Raw genomic sequence first — 12,398 nt, forward strand, 5'->3', positions numbered from 1 at the left:
AGACAGAAAAGAAGAAAGGCAGGCAGACAGACAAGAAAGACAGACAGACAGACAGACAGACAGACAGACAGACAGACAGACAGACAGACAGAAAGAAAGAAAGAAAGAAAGAAAGAAAGAAAGAAAGAAAGAAAGAAAGAAAGAAAGAAAGAAATCCTTCATGGCTAATTGATTTTTCTTTTCTCCACAGGCTCCCTCAAATTCAGGAATGACGGGGTTAAAATTCCAGGACACTTTAAGCACCATTTCAGACTGTGAGTAAAGAGCCCAAGGGCATGCACTCCAAACAGAGCAAGAAAATGAGCCTCATGAATGGAGAATCAGCAGCACCCATAGGAAGCCAGACTTGCATAGTAGAAACACAGGGGTGGTAGGAGGTGGGCTTTGCGGGGGGGGGGGGGGGGGGGGGCCCATCCACAGAAACAGATCCTGTGAACTGTAGTTAAGAATCAAGAGACTGTTTTGATGTGGTTAAGAATGAAGCCATGTGTTTGCTGTCTCAGAGGCTCTCTCCAGTTTCTTGCTAGTGTTTATTTCTAGCATGTATGCAGGAAATGGTGAGTGTTCATTCATTCTGGGTTTTTCTATGAGGACACAAACACGGAATTAACTCACAAAGCACAGACTAGCCTGACCAAGGCATTTTCATGTCTGCCTTTAATTTAATAATTCTGATTTGCACCTGAAGATGAGCTTCCGTACTGATCTTCATTTCTAGTCCTGTTTTCAAACAATTACAATGTCCAGAGTCCCAGTCACAAATTCCATGGTGGTTTTCTTGCCAGTCCTTACCTCCCTGACCTCAGCTGGGCTCCTTAAGATCTTTGGATGTAATTCTACCACTTGGTGAACAGCAGTGAATTTGAATGTGGGTTTGATCTTTCTATTTTGGTCATTTCAACCATCTTCCAGGTGGTCTCTGTCTCCTCCCCTGGCAGACATGAATTCCAATATTCTCCATCCTTCCTTCAATTTTTCCTTTAAGCTATTTTATGCTTCATTTGGGCGATTTGTGCATTCTCAGACGCATTTAGTACATACAGGTGCCCTTTCTACACTGAACCCCATCCCACGTGGTGTGTAGGAAATCATGAAACCTTTCCTGTCCATGCCATGGAGCATTCCCATGGCAGTGACAGCTGATTGCAGGAACACTCACTGCACAGGTGTGTGCAAGCGTCTGCAGACTGGGCAATGCCTGACACTTCACGTCTGGTGTGACCCGAGGGCAGGGCTTTCAACTCCTTTCTGTCACAGGACGTGACCTGGCATCCAGAAGCAGGCAAGCCCAGTTCTCCATGAAAAGAAAACAATGTGATGTAATTTAGACAGTAAGACCACCCGAAAACAATCTTTTCTTTTGTTTCCTGGTGTTTAAATTGTTCTGACTACATAATTTATTTCTTCACCATTTATTTATCCTTGACCAACTATTTGTAAAGTTAAGTAAGACAATAAAATAAGCATTCCAACACACACACAAACACACCTAGAGTATATTACAGTCAAACAAATAAACTAATTCTTTCTTTGGGGCCTTTTTCTATCTTCCCTCTCAAATTTAAGCATTTTACTAACTTCAAAAACAAAACAAAAAACCAACCAGCCTCTAAAGATTTCCAAGGTAATTAGCAAGCTACCATCAATAATAAAGAAATGCACACAGCCAATTCCCATTTTTTTTCCCTACTCTTTCGGTCTTAGTGGAAAAATGTGTGTGTTAGAACATGGTTTATGGTCCTTCTTGCATCTGTTGCTTGTAAGTCTGGCTAAAGCCAGGAGAAGCGTTGCCTGCTGAACCCTGGAAATGCTACAGTTAATTTCATGACTTTATAATACATCATAAAGTGTCTCAGCAACACTAATTATATTAGTAAAACAAAGAAACGTGATTTATTAAAGATTTAGGGGAAAAGAATGCCATGCCTACTGCTGTGTGGGAGAAAAACAGAATGAAACAAATCCAAACAGAAACTGAAGTCTTACAAAAATAACCAAGGTGTTTGTAGAAACAAGTCAAACCCTCTCCCACCTCTACAACAAAGAGGAGGAGCTAGCTCATTCCCAACTCCGGGTCCTTCTAGTTTATTTTCTCTGCAATTCCATAACTGTAGAAACATTAGATATCTAGCTACCCTCTGTACCCAGTATGATATCCATCGGATACAGGGTGAAGCTAATCAATGTTTGATGAAGTAATCAGTGTTGCATTAGGGTCTTGTGCTGGGTGACTAATGGCGACATTATCTCCTCCTGAAACCTCTGGACCCCATCTGCCACCCTTTCCAGTCCCACACATGTGCACGATAACCACAGAGGGTTCTTTCACATTTGGAAAGCCCTAAGCTCCTTTATGCCTGGAGTCTTGACCTATGTCGATCTCTTTTGAGAATGCCCCTCCTCTGCCTCTTTACATAGCCGTTCACTTGAATCCCAGTCTGAAATTTCCCAGGGCTGCCTAAAATCACCTCACAAACGTACTCACCTCTTTGTGTTCTCTCTTATTCCACCCCTTACCTGCCTTTCTAACTGTTCCCTGAATTGCTAGATATTTTACGGGATTTTTGTTTCTTTGTTCTTTCACTGTCTGTCATACCCCCAACTCCCAAAGAAGCCAAAAGCTTCATGAGGTCAAGGCCACGGCTTTGCTGACCACAGCATTCCAGTGCCTTTCACAGTGCATGCTGGGTAAGGTAAGCATCAGCTGAATGGAGGGGAGGTGGTGTGTGTTCTAGTTTGTTTTTTATTGCTGTGGTAAACAAACAAACAAACTGCAAAAACACAGAGCAGAAGTAACTTGTGTGCATGGGGGGAGGGGGAGCTAGCTTATATGTCCCTGTCAGTCGGTCACTGAGCGAAGTCAGAGCATGAACTGCAGAAGGAAACTTGAAGGCAGGAACTCAAGCAGAGGCTGTGGAGGAGTGTTGCTGACTGGCTTGTCAGTCTGCCTTTCTTACACAACTCAAGACAACTGCTCGGTGGTAGCACTCCTCACAATGAGCTGGGCCCTCCTACATCTACCGCCATGAAAACGCCCCCACGCACCCGTCTAGAGACCAGTCTGAGGGAGGAAGTTTTCAATCGAGGCTCCTTCTTCCCACATGACTAACTCGTGTCAAACTGACAACAATCTAAGCAGCACAAGGTGAAACAACCACAGCAGAAGTCCTGTAAAGAGTGTCTTGGAGGGCTCTCTTTCCTGGTATTTAATGCCTTCATGATAGTTGTGTACTTTAGGGACTCGGGTTCTTTTCCTTTGATATGGGAGATTTCAGATAAGATGCAGTCAGGATGGTCACACTTGAATAACTTTGAATGCCTTTACAAAACATAACAATCAACAGCAGCCTTGACAATTTCACTTTCTAGCCATGGTAGTAAATACATGTGCCGCTGGTGGGTTAGCATCGGACACGTGTGCTTCATGTGTTACCATTCTCGGAGCATGACTTCACTAGATGCCCTCTGGGGGCTCCTTTCCCTCATAGTCAGGGCCTTGCAACTGAGTGGTTCATGAGGAAGCAGAACAGAGTCACGACTGTCAATACTGATCAGCATGGCAAGGGCTGTATTACAGCAATGGAAACGCATGCAAGGTAGCTATGAATTAAAACAAAAAAGAAAACTGAAAAATTAACCAGCATCTTCAAGTCACTCTTGGGGAAAGCCTTCATGATGATGGCTCTTAGGAGGTGTCATGGCTTAGGATGCTCCATCATTTAATGACCTTGTAGCTGCCAACTGTTCAGTGACAGAAACTGACTTTGCATCTACTGATGAGAGCAGAGGAACTAGGAACATGTGGTATGATCAGAAGGGAATTCATTTCCCTCACAGAATTTTCCAGACTCAAAGACACATGCAGGAACTTAGATTGGTGACTTCATTCCAACAGAGGATACATTTACAAAACTGCATAGAAATAGGATTGCCAGATGCCACAGGGTTTTAATATATCCCAATTTAGCCATATAGATTCAACTACACATGTCCAGAAAATACAAGAAAAGAGATGTAAGGAACAGAAGTAAAAGAGAAGAGGAAGCAAGAACAATGGGAAAGTACGAACGACCCCACGGCGATGCCTGTTCCTGCTCCCCACTCCACACAGGAGGGCCGCAGCTGGGTGAAACTGAGGTTCTGCAGCCGCTGAGTGCAGCCAGGCTGGGATGAGATGGGGTCTCACGGCCCTAGTGGAAGCTCAAGAGCCTGAACGCCGTAATCCCAGGCCCCACAGACCCTCAGCACAGATGCTTCCTGTGGGTCTGACAGTATCTGTTCTATCCTGGGAAAGAAAATGAAAATCGGCAACATTTGCAAAACACTGCAATTTACAAGATGTCTATGGGGCTTTCTAGAGTAATTTTGGTCACATCCAAATGTCACCATTTTTTTTTTCAGAGAGGGGAAGACATCCACACTAAACTCATTTATGAGGCTACTCCATCACACACAGCATGTGACCACGGATACCGGGCATTCAACTGGATACTCTGCTCTCTCATGTTTTTTAAAATAAACAACAGAAACAAAACTTTGTTTTGTAGGTATTGCTAACATGCTATTTTGTCAAGCATGTTATTAATATTTTATTGGTTAGATTTCCAAAGTCCAACACATAGCCTACCTATACAGTTCACATTATAAAAACATACACAGTGACTTCCAGCCTCCTTACTCAGGAATTAAAGGAATTCTTTATTAGTGATCCAGGTTCAAGGATCTTGTTTTGTAAAACAGAAGACAAACTAGTGTAGCAGGGCTGTGCATTTCAAGCCTAGATGGAATCTCCTCCCTGCATGCCCCTGCCTCACACATGCACAAATACATATACGTTCATTCATATGAAGGCAAGTGTATGGAGACAAAGAACCACTTCAGAATTGTAGACAACACCCTGTACAAACCCAGAACTCTCACACTTCTTCCTGAATTACTCTCTTGACTTTCTCTCTGCTCTTCATGCAACAATATAACACATTCCATCCATGAAAGCAGAGTTTCCTTTGAGAAAACAAACCAGGTCATGATATCATGTTTGTACTTTGTCAATAATTACTCATTTACACTCAGAGGTAACACCAAAATATTGGGCCTGGCCTAGAAAGGCCTGTGTGATCCCCTCTAGCGTTCCCAGAATGCTGCTTGCATGGCTTTGAATGGCAAGCTCATCCTCATCTGTGAGTCTACTCAAATGTCACCTTACCCCGGAGGACACACGGGAGTGCCTTGCCTGTCCCTCCATCCCTATGCATCATACTGCCTTCTCTGCTTTTGTTTTTGTCTCACTTGTCTATCCTTGTCTCCCACATACGAGCACCCTATGTTGCTTTGTTTCTATTCAGGGTACAGAGCAGAAGGAGCATGGAGCCGCTCTCAGATGCATAGCTGTGTGTTAGTGCATGAACAACCCCGAGATCCAAAACTGTCAAACAGCACGGAACTAGCTCTTGTAGACCAGGCTGACCTCAAACTCAACGAGATCCACCTGCCTCTGCCTTCCGAGTGCTGGGACTAAAGGTGTGCACCGCCACTGCTGCAGAAAATGGTTTTTAAAAAATGGATTGTGTAGCTTCAGATTCATACAAGAGTCTGGATGTAGAGAAGACTTTGCAAATACAAACATTTACCAACAACAGTGCACAAGAGAAGATGTAAGAATAAGATTCAGGAGCTTGGCTTTTTTGTTTTTGTTTGTTTTGTTTGTTTGTTTTGGTTTTACAAGACAGGGTTTCTCTGTGTAGCTCTGATTGTGTTGGAACTCGCTCTGTATACCAGGCTGGCCTCAAACTCACTGAGATCTGCCTGTCTCTGCCTCCCAGGTGCTGGGATTAAAGGCATGCACCACCATCACTGGGCTTCCAGGAGCTTGTTTTAAGAAAAAAAAGCATAAATGCTAATCAATGAAACTAAAGAGTGAAATATCTTTCATTTGACCCCACTTCCCCACACCCTTCCTTTGTGTAATGAACAAGTGAAGGGTAAGCACGTCAGGCTTAAAATTGCAAAGCAATTAACCCTAACCTAACGTCGCGTCAGTACCGAGATAAAATTCAGGAACCTAAATCTGTTGCCAGAAGTGACTTTATTTATTACAGTAGTTTGTAAAAGCCTTGGGTTCTCACACACTTCCCTTGCTGCCTTTGAGGCCAATTTCTCTTGTTTCTTGTCTCTCTGGGAGCTTTCCTGGAGCAAATGCATCACCCAGACTGGAAGCACCTCTCATGTGCTCCACTATCAACCTAAACAAAGCCTATTCGTGTCATGAGTTCCCTGGGACCCATGACAGCAACTGACATTCAGTAAACATTCAAAAGTTAAATAAATAAATGGCAAATTGGTGAACAAAGAATGAAGGAATAAGACAGTCCTTGTGGTACACTGGAATTGACCCCAGAGCTTCAAGAATTCTGAAAGCGGCTGAAGATATGGTTCAATAGTTAAGAGCACTGTTCTTTTGATGGATCCGTGTTTAATTCCCTGCACACATGTAGTGGCCCACTACCACCTGTCACTCCAGTTCCAGGAGATCTGATGCCCTCTTTTGGCCTCCACGGGCACTGCATGCATGTGGTACACAGACACACATTTAGGCAAAACACCATATACATAAAATAAAGTTTTAAAAACATAAACACTATCAAGAGCACTGTGTGAGAGTCCTAAACCATTTGAAGTTGCTAGATGCCAATGCACACTGAATTCTTCCATCTGAACTTGATTTAAATGGAGTGGTTTAAAGAGAAACTGGACTTCAGGGGAGGGTTGGGGAGAGCTTGGGGTGTGGGATGGTTGAGATGGAGGAAGGACAGATATGGGAGCAGGGAAGGAGATATCTTAATGAGGGAGCCATTTTGGGATTGGCAAGAGGTTTGGCTCTGGAGGGGTTCCCAGGAGTCCACGGGGATGACCCCAGCTAGGATCCTGGGCAGAGGAGGAGAGGGTGGCTGAACTGGCCTTGTCCTGTAGTCAGACTGATGACTATCTTGAATATCACCATAGAACCTTAGTCTGGCGAGGGATGGAGGTAGAGACAGAGACCCACATCAGAGCACTGAACTGAGCTCCCAAGGTCCAGTTGAAGAGCAGAAGGAGGGAGAAGATGAGCAAGGAAGTCAGGACCACGAGGGGTTGGTCCACCCACCGAGACAGTGTGCCTGAGAAAATGGGAGCTCACCAAATCCAGCTGGACTGGGACTGAATGAGCATGGGATTAAACTGGACAATTGGAACAGACTGAGAAGCCAATAATAATGGCACTGGGACTTGTCTCTACTGCATGTACTGGCTTTTTGGGATCCTAGTCTGTTTGAATGCAGTATGACTAGTCCTTTTGAAAAAGCATCAAAAACTTAATTTTACAAACACATCAACTTAGAAGCTCCTGCATTCTTCTACACTGGTTGTCCGCAGTCAACTTCTGTCTTGAAAAGCAGTATCCAGGAGGTTTCCATAGCTAAGTCTAAGACATAATGGGGTTATGCAAGCAATGGAGATACAGCAGACATCTGAACGTAAGGGACAGAAGGAGAAGCAGTTCCTCATATTCTCAGGACTGCCAAGCCCTGACGAGGGAACCCATCTCCCTGGGCCTCCTCTCTCATAAGAGCAATAGTCTCTAGGCCTAAGGATTAGAGCCCTCCAACCTTGTTCCTCTATGGGCATATGTTTTAAGCTTGCACAAAAGCCTTCATGAAACACTGCTTTCATATTAGGCTCCTTTAGAGGGTCCAACCTGGGAAAATCCAGTGTTATTGATTCCATTACCATTCTGAGCCTCTCTGTGGGGCTAGCCTGTTATTCAACCACACTTCAAAGGACAGACAAGTGGGCAACTTGACTGAGACAGCCATTTGTCTGCACTGAACCTTTGGGTTCCCCTTCACATCAAAGCCTGAGGTGCTTAATGATTTCCAATAAGAACCACTTCCTCTTTGTCAATTAATTCTGTGGGCTGAACATAACCAGGCTTTCTCTGTAGGACCAGGAAAATTATTAGGCTCCCTAAGTGTATAAATCTAGACCTAATCACTGAACCTCAATTACTTGCACAGTGGTTTATCGTGACGAAGTACTGACAAGACAACTTTTTCATTAGAGTTTGTATAAGCTAGGGAGTCGATGTCAGAGTAGAAAGAGAAAAAAATATCCAACTTCTGTTCTACTTTCTCAAGATTATTCCTGTCAGAATGGACTGGGAATTGTCAAATCATGATATTTAAGGAGCTCTAATTACCCTCATAATTTGAACACATTTTAATTCTCAAAATCATTCATTCATGCTTTATTTTAGATATCCAAATAGCAAGCAAGCTTTACTATAATAGGATATACTCAATTATCTTTTATTCGAAAGAAAAAGAAGTCCTGAACATTAAAAATGGATATTTTTACAAATTCTCTTTGCCTTGGTCCAGTGTGTTACATAAGTGAATCTTTTTATAGCAAAAAGAAATACCAGAACATCTCTGAGAAATTTTATCTTTCACAAAGATTAAGGCTTACATTATATGGTTTACTATTTGGTATATATGCAAAGGTTCTCTCAAGATAGACCCTAAGCCAAAATAGGAAACCCAAGCCTTATAAAAGAAAACATAGGCAAATAAATTTGCAGTCTTGGATAGGAAGTGACTTAATAGGAAAGAAAGCAACACTATGAAATTATAATGTAGACTTTAAACAAAATTTTCTGTTTGTTCAAAAACTGTCTTAAGACAATGCACGTGTTAGGCAGAGGTCATGAGATCTTTACAAAGCATCTATCAACCAGATGTCAGTCCACAATGAAGCCCTCCTAAAACTTAATAATAAAAAGTAGCAATCTTAACTGGACCATATGATTTCAGAAGTATTTTTCAATGCAAGGTATATAAAGTTTCAAGGATCACATGAAAATGTCCCAGCATCACAGGATATCAAACAAATGGATACTTAAATGACCATAAGATATCAGTGCATACACATTAGCATCGGAAACATTTACAAATGCTGACAGCACCAAGTGGTTGGTGAGGACCTGGAATAACCCAGAGTTCCCTGCAGTCTAGAGTGTGTAAACAGTTTAAACATATAGACCAAAGGTTTATCAATATCATATAAAATCAAACATTCTCCTATTCACATCTACCATTCCAATTCTAGATTCTTGATAGAGAAGTGGAATCCATATGTTCACAGAAACATTTGTGCGGCAATGTTCATGTGCATTATTTCATATTAGTCCTAAACTGTAAATAACTCAAATGACATCCGTTGATAGGTAAGCACACGGAGCAACTGTAAACCCTGAGAAAGGTGGCAATAAAGGAAACTGCATATGTGCATAGAGAAGAAAGCACGGCACTACCACGAGGGAAAGAGGCTACGTCCAAAGGGCTTACCGTGTGATCACATCACACACAGCACTGACTAAACAGGCCCCATCCCCACGAGACCTGCTCCCTAGGGGCAGGTATTAACTTGAGTCATCTAAGATGCTGCAAATGTCTTAGATTTTGATGGCTATGAGCTGCATGCACAAAGACACTTATCTAAACTCAGGAACTGTTTACCTAAGTGCACCATCATCATTATTATTATTAAATATTCTTCAAAACCATTTAAAATAGTGAGCTCAAGTCAGTATGCTTGCCTTTTTGCTGCATTACTGGTTGGCAATTCTGAAATTCCTTTCTCTGTTCTTCCACACTGAGCAAACAAGCATCAACAGTGACCACATAGGAAGCCAGGTATCTTAGGGAAACTCGACTGCATAGTGCGGTTTTGAATTGGAGACGTGTGAATTTAGTTTGCAGTCGATACAGAAACAAAATCAGACATGTTTGTTTGTGCTTCTAGATGGCCTAGAAGATTGAATTTCTGCTGCTCACAACTTGTATACACCTTGGTTTCTATTACTTTTCTTTCTCTCTCTTTCTCTCTCTCTTTCTTTCTTTTTTTTCAGACAGGGGTTTCTCTGTGTAGCTCTGGCCTGCCTCTGCCTCCTGAGTGGTGGGATTAAATTTATGTTCTACCACTGCCTGGCCGGCCACACCTTGGTTTCTAAATGTTCCTTTCTTCTACATAGAACCAGTGCTCCCCGATAAAAGTCTGATTCCAGGACTTGGCCACAGAGTATCAGAAAACAAATTAACATTAAAGAACTATGGGGTAATATAAAAAACATAGGAAGAACATGAGGTGGCTCCTGCTGGTCAAATGCAGGAGTTTGAGCAGCTGAATAAATGATAGTAATGGATGGTATTCATAGAATAAAACACATAGACCATTTTATAAAGTTTTGATGCATTTCAGAATGTGTGGCTGTGTCTTTTAATCAACACTTCATACAGAGTGAGGGATGACTCTACATGCTAGTGTGTGTGTGTGTGTGTATGTGTGTATGTGTGTGTGCATGTATGCATGCACCTAATTATTATAATAAATCTGTGAAATATGCCATGTTATTTCTATATCATAACTAGAGAAGAAAATGGTGCCTGTATTTCTACTGGTCATAAGTAGCTATTTAAAAAAAATGGGTATCTGGACCTACATAACATGAGCAAAGACACTGTGTTCATAGACACTGCTCTATCATTGCTTCTCAGAGATCATATAAACCTTGTTATAGAGTAGCCCTATGAATTCAAAAACTCCAGAACAAAAGGAAAGTCCTAAACAAGACTCAGTGTTGAGATCTAAATATTTAGATTTTGATTCTTGATGTTTGCAGGCATACCTTCGGGTTATGGATCTGTCACTCAAATTTGCTCATCTTGATATCTGTACACAGATAACATTTTGAGTATTTCATCTCTGAGACCTTCCATGTGAAGTTTTCTCTCCCTGAGGGCTGTGCTAGCTACAACTTTGATCCTGATGCCTCCTGGTTCAGCCTGGATTTGTGAAGACCAGCAAAGAATATAACGATGACAGCAATATTCTCAATCTGGGCCCAAAAGGATCTGGTCTTTTCATGAATTGAAAATGATCAATGAGAGCCATTAACTGCTTTGTGCTTGTAAAGAAAAGCAGCTAAGGAGTGATGTCACTTGGTGGGAAAATTACAAAGACCTGAAGGCTAAGGATTTTATTATAATATGAGTGGTATGTGCTCAACTACTCCAGATTCCGGCATCTATATCACCTGGTTAGGTTATCTAGACATCCCTAGACCCTGGCAAATTACTCATGCAAAACTCAAGTGCGACTTTCCCAGGCTGAGAAAAACTAAAATACTGAACAATGTCTAGCAAAGACTCTTAATTGGCAGTGGAATTGCCTGAGAGAGATGCAAGTCACAAGAATAAGGATTAGGAATTGTTATTGCATTTTCACAGTCAGAGACATTGCCTCACAAAACAATTGCACACATGCACACACATGTGCTTGCTTGTGCACACACTCATACACTCAACTTCTCATCAAATGCATATGTAGTCTTGATAGATATCCTTTAGAAGTGGTGCAGCCATCCAAGAGCCAAAGCTGATCTGCAGGAATCCAGAAAGGGAGACAGAAACATCATCTACACCCAGATCAGAGAGGGACACGGGAACATCTTCTACACCCAGGTCAGAAGGGGAGACAGGAACATCTTCTACACCCAGATCAGAGAGGGAGACAGGAACATCTTCTACACCCAGATCAGAGGGAAAGACAGGAACATCTTCTACACCCAGGTCAGAAGGGGAGACAGGAACATCTTCTACACCCAGATCTTTAACTTTCAGTTTTCCTATTAAACTCTCAGCAGCACCCTTAGGCTTACACGGCCCATTATCTCATGTTTCCTGGGGTTTCCCCCATAATGAAGGCATGAATAATGGAACAGAGGGCCGGCAGCTGCATATTTCCCAGACCAAAGCTTCAGGCTGTGTGCCATAAAATAAAATGCTAAGAAGAAATTAACCAGCCATTGGTGGGATGTTCTCACAATATTTACATTTCGTGGAGCTATGTTAGGGCTTCGCTAATTTCAACGTAAGTAAATGTCACTTGTGAAAATTCTAGGATGTTAGCACAACTTAAACCACAACGTGAGCATAAAAGGAAAGCTGCAGTGGAGACCCAGGATGTGGCTCAGTAGTAAGGCTCCATCCCAAGGACTGCAAATATGTAGGTGTGTGTGCATAAGTTGGGAGCACAAGGTCCTTGCCCACAGATCTCCAGGGAAACCAGGAATATTAAGCAGGCAGAATTGTCTTTTCAATGGAGAGCTGAAAGCTGAGAATTGAAAGTGATTAACCAGTGATCTGATGGACCAGGCCATATCAAGCTCTTCCAACCAGGACCAGAGGTAACTAATAGCCCAAGAGACCTCTACCCTATCTGTAGGACCAAGACCAAGCCACATCCTCCCCTAGGTCCTTAAACTAATACAAGTAACCTGTATCCAGAACCCATCTTTTTGG

The sequence above is a fragment of the Arvicola amphibius genome, chromosome 1 (genome assembly GCF_903992535.2).
Source record: "Arvicola amphibius chromosome 1, mArvAmp1.2, whole genome shotgun sequence".
Lineage (NCBI taxonomy): Eukaryota > Metazoa > Chordata > Mammalia > Rodentia > Cricetidae > Arvicola > Arvicola amphibius.